A 7500-nucleotide genomic window follows, 5' to 3' on the forward strand; every position below is an offset into this window, starting at 1 on the left:
ATATATATATATATATATATGCACATGGTTATGTATTTATAACTATAGTCTTGAAGGTAGAAAAGGAGCACATGCATCAGCCTCCCAGTCTTATGGCACCTGGGAAAAGAGGAGCAGAGTTTTCCCCTGGACTGTTTCCCAGCAGCCCCAGCCAAGTGCAGCCATAGGCAGGAGCAGCCCAAGCACCATGGGGCCAGTGAAGCCGAGTGGCCAGAAATGGAGTTACTGACATACAGTAACAGTAGAAAAAAAACCTGCTAGGTTTGTTCACTAATGTATTTTACAAAGGAGGCTGACCCCACTGGTAAGAAGAATGGTGAGCTCCTTAGGAGTGCTAAGAGGAGGGGAGCAAAGGGAGTTTTGTGCACCAGGTAGGGAGCCAGAGAGAGGTACATACTCATAACACAATCACATTAGTTTAAGATCAGGATCAAACCTTTGATTCCAACAGAAAGGTTGGGGGATTATTAAAAATGCTGTTTAATTGCTGTGACTACCTTCTCTGTTGAAGTGTTAGACCTCTTGTTTCTCATTTATTATGGAACAAAAGACTAAGCATTTAAAATACTCCTTTGTCACCAAGACCTATAAGCTAAAGCGCTGCCCTACTCCTTTCCTACTACAGCAGAAGAAAATAAAATTTTCTCATCCAATTATACTGGAAAAGTGATCTAGTTGAAACAGTTATGAGCTATGATTTGGGGGCATCTATGCTCAGTATGCCTCTTCGCCATCTCTTCCTCACCAACCCCAATTCTGTGTTCTTTACTCAAATCAAAACCAGAAGTCATTCATATTTAACCCATAGTTCCCCCCCAGCAGCTATAAAATATTAGTTGTACTAACAGAATAGTTTGTTTAAAAAATATTATACCATCAGAGAGGGTAAACCCCATGGTTTCCATGTGCATTCCCTCTATCAGTTTCCCTCCACAGCTGCATCAATACCCCTGAGGAAGAGGCTTGGATTTTTGGTGCCATGTTATCCCAGCCTGCACCAAGAGGCTCTTATCGCAAAGGTAGTTTCATGATTACTGTTGTTAGTGGAACTACAAAGTGTCAGAAACTGTGAAAAATGTGTGTGTGGGAGGTTTGTTTGTTTATTTTGTGGAAGGAACGAAAGAAACACCACCAAAAGCACCACAAAACTTATTCCAGACAAATCTTTAGTTATTCTTACGATGTGCAACAGGGCCCAGTCTGAACTCGTATCTCAATAGATTACTATCCACATCATCTCACATTTGGCAAAAGTGCCAATTCTTCAGAGCTACAAAGAACAATATATACTTAAGTCCATACTCACCTCAATCAGTCTGTGTCTGCGCATTCTGTGGGGGATTTAGAGGATGCACAGGTCATTGTATCAGAGAACTGAAGAGACATATTACAGTACATTATGCTGGGCTTCACCTGGACTGGACACACATGAAAGAGAATTCAGCTGCCACAGCTCCCTTTGTATCTCTGGTTTTCAAATTCTGAAAACAAGCTGAAAAGGAGAAAAGGGACTCAACTTTTTTAAACCTATAAAAACTACTGGGTAAAGATATAATCACGGTTTGAATGAAGGTAAACAATGTTATCATCAAATTACAGACGTTTTAAAACTAGGTATTCTAAATGTGATGTTTTTGTGTTCATTGAAGATTTGTTTCCTTCTAGATTAATTGCATTACAGGGATTTAATGAAATGCCTTGTTAAATTGTTAGAAGAATAGGCAATATCCATATAAAAAGAAGAGAACAAAATATGGCACCTGGCAAGGTTTTAAGTTAAAATCTTACTGTTAGGTATTCTGTATTGAATTAGTATAAATGACTCAAGTAGGTGTAAAATACAAATGAGAAAAATATTCCTATAACAAAGAAAAAAGTTATAAAGTAGGATTTACCAGCCATTCATGTCTTCATTTCAACAAAACAGCCTATCTTGGTTTTGTGTGGAACTTGTTTTGAATTTAGAAGCATCTGTACTAGACAGATATTAGATGCAGTACTGTACTAAAGATCACCTTATTCTTCAAAAGGTTTAGGCAAACATTATCCTTCCATACCAGACCATTTCTTCTTGTAGGCTTGTGACTTACATACCTTAGTCAAAACATACTTTACTTGAAGATATGGTTCAAGGACTAGAGGTTGATTCTGGGAAGCACTGAAAGCAATCAGCCCCAATTACTGCTCTGAGAATTGCAGACAAAAGGCTCTTCTTGCATTCAGGGAGCAGAGAAAAGATGAAGTTGTTCATAGTAAACCCCATCTTATTAGAAGTATGAAAGTGTCTACAGATAAATTTCCAAAAGCAATTGGGAGCCTTCTCTCTGAATTTAAAATACCTTCTTCTTCAGGAAAGCTGATTGTGCAGATGTGTCATACACTTTTTCACAGATATAAACCAGAAAGCTGGTGTTTTTAGCTGGAATGCTTACTTACATTGATGGAGTTAAAGAGACATACCCTGTCTTTGAGGAAATGTGCATGTGAGAAGGTGAGCAGCCATGGTGGAAGAACTCAGCAAATTCTGGCTTAAATCTTTTATCTCTTTATTTTACTACTTCAAGACAAAAGGCACCACTTGTATACATATACTTAACATTCAGTAATTACAACAAACAGAGCAAGCTTTGTTTTATAGGACTTTGTTGACTAGTGGCAGGAGCTGCACCATCAGCCATGGTAATAGATGTAATAGACCTCACCACCCTTGATATATTTCTTTCTATAAACTTTCTTTTTAATGTTACCTTCTACCTTATTTCTTTCCTTCACAAAGTTTAGCTTCTCTTTTTACTGTGAAGCAGTTTTGTGATGGAATTAATTTTGACATATGTTTGTACAGTTATCTACCACTAAGCCAAGGAAAACTTAAGCTGCTCCTTTGTTTTGTTGTCTCCAGAAAGTGAAGGATGAAAAGTTAAATGGTTTGAAAACTTCTAAAGAATGAAGTAAACACTGCCCTCTCATAAAGTATTACTTTTCCATCTCTTAAATTACCCACACTGGTACAGTTAATGTAGCTCAGTTGTGGTACTGAACAAAGTAGATGTTAACAACTACATAATGACAGCACCTTGCTTTGAGCAGACTTAGAGTGAGCAGTGGTCAGAGCCTGCAGATGCCAGGCAGTGGTGTACAGAGGTGCTCCTGGCATAGATGGACAATTCCTCATTCCCCTGGAACATTGCTATGATCCTTCCTGATGTGGACAACTGCTGTGTAACTCTCCTCATGGGTACTGACAAATCCCCACTCAACTGAGGCCAAGTAGGACTGGTCAGTTTAAACAGGCAGCAAAACACCCACTTGTGCTCCAGGTTGACTGGGATCAGTCTGTCCCCACACAGAATCACAGTTTCAGGCTCCAGGAGGAAAAGCAAGGATGGCTCTAGGCCAGTCATCACCCTCTGCAGGTGGCATGGACAGGTCCAGAAGGCAACCTTTGTCCATGGCCTTATGCTGTGTCATGGAGAGCACTTTGTCCACTGACAGTCTCCTGAACTTCTGGTGTATGCAATTTCAGGTGCCTACAATTCAGGTAAGAAAGGTGGAGGGAAACCTTGCTAATATCATCAGAACCTGCCAGGTTTTCTTTTCCATATTCATTTATGTACAATGATTAGCTCGTTCTTCTCAAATGCCAGGGATGTATTGCTCACTAGAGAAACTTCAGTACCCAGCAGTCTTTAATGTAAAAGGCAAACCTTTCCACTAATGAGCAGTTTGTCTAGTGTTCTTAACCTTATCAGCAGCTCCTGAGGTGATAAAGGCTTAACTATTATGCACTGAAAGGTGTTGATAATTCTCAATCTTCATGCAGAAAAAGGCTTTTTTTGTCACTTCTTAGAGTCTACTGTTAAACTTCCCAGACTGCTTACAAATTACCTTGCCCATTCTGCAAAGCAGACAGCTGGATGCGTTGGTGGGCAGTCGGCAGGTGGAGCCTCCTCTTGTCAGGACAAAAATGATACCTGCTGCTTAGCAGAAAAAGAACAGTTTGCAGTTTAATGATTTAGACCTGTCCTAGAAAATGACCAGAGCTCTGAGTAGCTTGTAAAAAAAAAAAAAAAATGGAAAGAGAAACAAAACAGGGTGTGAACACTGATGCAAATTTCTAACCATGGCATGGTAGCCAGAGCAGGGTATGAGAGCTGCACTATACTCCCTCTCCCTGAGAGAGGAAGAAAAAAAAAAGAGGGGAAAAAGGGGAAAAAAAGGACAGCTAGTTTAGGCTTAGCTTTGCAGGGTTATGGAGTAAAGAACACAGGACATCATTGTGTCTGTGTAGCTGCAAGAGAAACAATAAAAGCTTGATCAGCTGAATGCTTAAATATGGCTGAATGTTTGATGAGATGAAGATGTAATTTTGTCTATGCTCCCCAAGGGTCTGGATTAAATATGACTACAGGGCCTAATCAAATAGCTAGTCACTGAACAACAGTCCCAACTGCATTTTTCATTCCAGGCATGCCGGGTTGCCCCCCCTCCTCATCCAACTACATTACTTATTCACTGGTTTGTCAGCACTGTGCATTATTAGCGCCTGAGAGATAAAACTTTAAGTGTTGCTCCCAATTAGCACAACAGTGACCACGCACCATGCTCTGTGCTTAATGCCTGCTCTCAGAGAGGAGCTGGTTTTGAAGGTCTGAGGTGGAGGAGAAAAAAAAATGAAACAGCTTAAGCATTCATTTTGAGTGGAGAGACAGCTCCTATTAACATTTAACAGCATTTGTGCAACTTGGTGCGGAGGTTATGATGCAAATGAGGAGGAATTAAAAGTGGCCAGGGGTTTGTCATTGATGGATTGCAGTCTGGTGGTGTTCACACTTCTGCCGTGTCCATCAGAAGCGATTACTGTGTAATTAAACCTTATTTCTCGACTCTTCAGTGCATAATTACTTTGTGAATGTAACCATCATCTAAAAAAGCTACCAAAATGCTTTAGCATTTAGTCTAGCAGTCATTTCCCTAGCTTGTGTCAGATATAACCATCAGACAGTGCAAAAGAACTGTCACTTTTAATAAGAGGCAAAAAATTAAATGAAACAGTATGCTTATTACAGGAAAATTAGGCGTTCAAGTGGTAGAGTCCTTTTCTGCTATTTGCATAATTTATTCTTTTTTGTCCCTCACACCAGAAGCTTCAGGCAATTTTCTTCACATTTAAATAGATCGCACATTTAAGGCTACTTAAGGAAAATTATCACTTTGCATATTTTAATTGTTGTGAAGAAAGTGAATAGAAGAGGTCTGCAGCTTGGGCTCTTGAGTCGGTCAGATGCTCAACTCTCTGATTCTGGAGCTCCCCACTGCTCCACTAGAGATAACCCTACAGTTCACAGCCATCCACTTGCATTTCATCAGCATGCAAATGCAGCTCCAAGCACTACAATAAGTGGGTCTTTGATATTTACAAACTAGCCACTAATAACTAAAATGTAATTTGTTTGACATAACTTTAGATTCTCTTATCTGACTGCCTTTAAAAAAAACAGATAAGTCCTTTAGCTTTACTAAACCTAAGATATCATCCATTCAAACTGCAGCCTGCCCTATAAAGTCTGAAAACATTACTCGTGGCGAAATCATGTCAGGTTCTCTTGTCAGTGGAGTTTCAGCAACACATCTTTCTAATTTCATTTTCAATTCTTTTGTTTAATTTGCACTCTTCCCTACCTCCATCGAATGAAATGAAAATTCAAATAAGACTTAGAGCAAGAAGCCCATTTTCCTTTTACCTATGGAAATACAACTATTAGTCTGACGCTATGGAGAAATGGATGCTCCAGTCACCAGGAGAAAGATGCCTCACCCTGCTCTGTGTGCAATGCAGAGAGAGAGACAGGGTTATGGCAGAGCACTTTACAACGCAAAATGCTGTAAACAGACTGATGACTGTACAAATTCAGTTAATTATGAAGCTAATGAAAAATTAAAAGGGAGTTCTAATGAAAAATTTGATCAAATGTTATTCAGATTATCTTTTCAAGTAATTAAGTGGTCTGGAAAAAAAGGTTCCCCAAGGTATGTTTCAGCTTGTGATCTTTTTCTTTCAGAAAGAAAAAATTCTATAAAGTTAGGAAAGACTGAAAGTAAGTTTTCTTTTACAAAACCTACTACTGTCCCTCAACATACCAAGATATAGATTTCATTAGATCAGCATCATTTCTGTTTAATTATCAGTGTCTGTCCCCTCTGCTTACTGGTCATTTCAATACTTACCTGACTTTAAATTCACACTCAAAACATTATTAAATATCCCCATCATTTCCATTAGTGCATGTTTGCAGAAATTAAGATATCATTCATATTCAAAAATAATGCAGACTAATAGATTGGAAACAAAAATACAAAAATCATGTGCTGTTATTTGGAAAATAAACAAGCAAACAAAGAAATCACCCAAAAGATGGGTTGTTCCCCCCCCCCCTTAAAGATCATTGCAATAAAATATGTATTTTAGACAGAGAAGAAAATGTGTATAGGCAGGTACATAATTTTCATTTTCTGGAAAGACGTCACAGAAGTTACAATATTTTCAGAACAATCTCATAACTTAGAGGTGCTGGAACAAAAGAGAGTCCAGTATTTAAAGCTCATATGAATGAACTCATGCATCCATCAACATTCTTGTATATTTTCAAAATGCTAACAAAAATAACATGAATAGTGTCATGAAGAATGGACCCCAAGCCACCGCATATTAATCACAGAATAAATTCAATTTCCAGTTACACAGAATGAGAACTGAGGTAACTTTTATTACAGTGTGATTAAAATTATGCCAACATGGAAATCCAGGAAATGCAACTATACGAAATACAGGTGTGCAAACAGAGGTAGAAACTACCTCTCTTCTATTCTGCTCTCTGCCTTTCCAAATTCTTCAAGATTATTGCTTTTGAAGGAAATTGGCAAAGTAAATTACAGCACAGCCAAGTTCCATAACAGACTCCTTTACTCCTATATGTGATGAGGGAAGGACATAAGTTTTCCCACAATGTCACCACAATTTAAGCAGCTATTCCCTCCTAGGATGACAATACATGCATGTATTGGCCTGGCATATCTATACCCAGTGAGCCACCATGATAGCACTTACAAATACATATGAAAAAGCATTCTAATTAGTACTGCTACAGTGGTTGGAATGCTTTGGAGGACGAATGAGAATCTTATGATTTATTTTCATGTCCTCTTTTATAGTAAACATATTTCATTAGAGCTTTAAGTCATAGACAGTAAAATTTAAGTTATTATGCTTGGCAAGAAAAACAGTAATTCCAAAAAAACTTCAATATGATTATTATGACTTGGAATTTTAAAAATATAATATTAAAATATCATTAGAGTACACCATACCACAATATGGGCTGGGTAACATGATCAAACTGAAATACGGCTAAAAGCTTGAGGGATTTTCATCTGTTCTAACCCACACTCACAGACTTCTGCCCGTACAGTTCAGTTATTCAGGCACGTACAGAATCGACGTCC

Source organism: Acanthisitta chloris, unplaced genomic scaffold, assembly GCF_000695815.1.
Source record: "Acanthisitta chloris isolate BGI_N310 unplaced genomic scaffold, ASM69581v1 scaffold9708, whole genome shotgun sequence".
Classification (NCBI taxonomy): Eukaryota; Metazoa; Chordata; class Aves; order Passeriformes; family Acanthisittidae; genus Acanthisitta; species Acanthisitta chloris.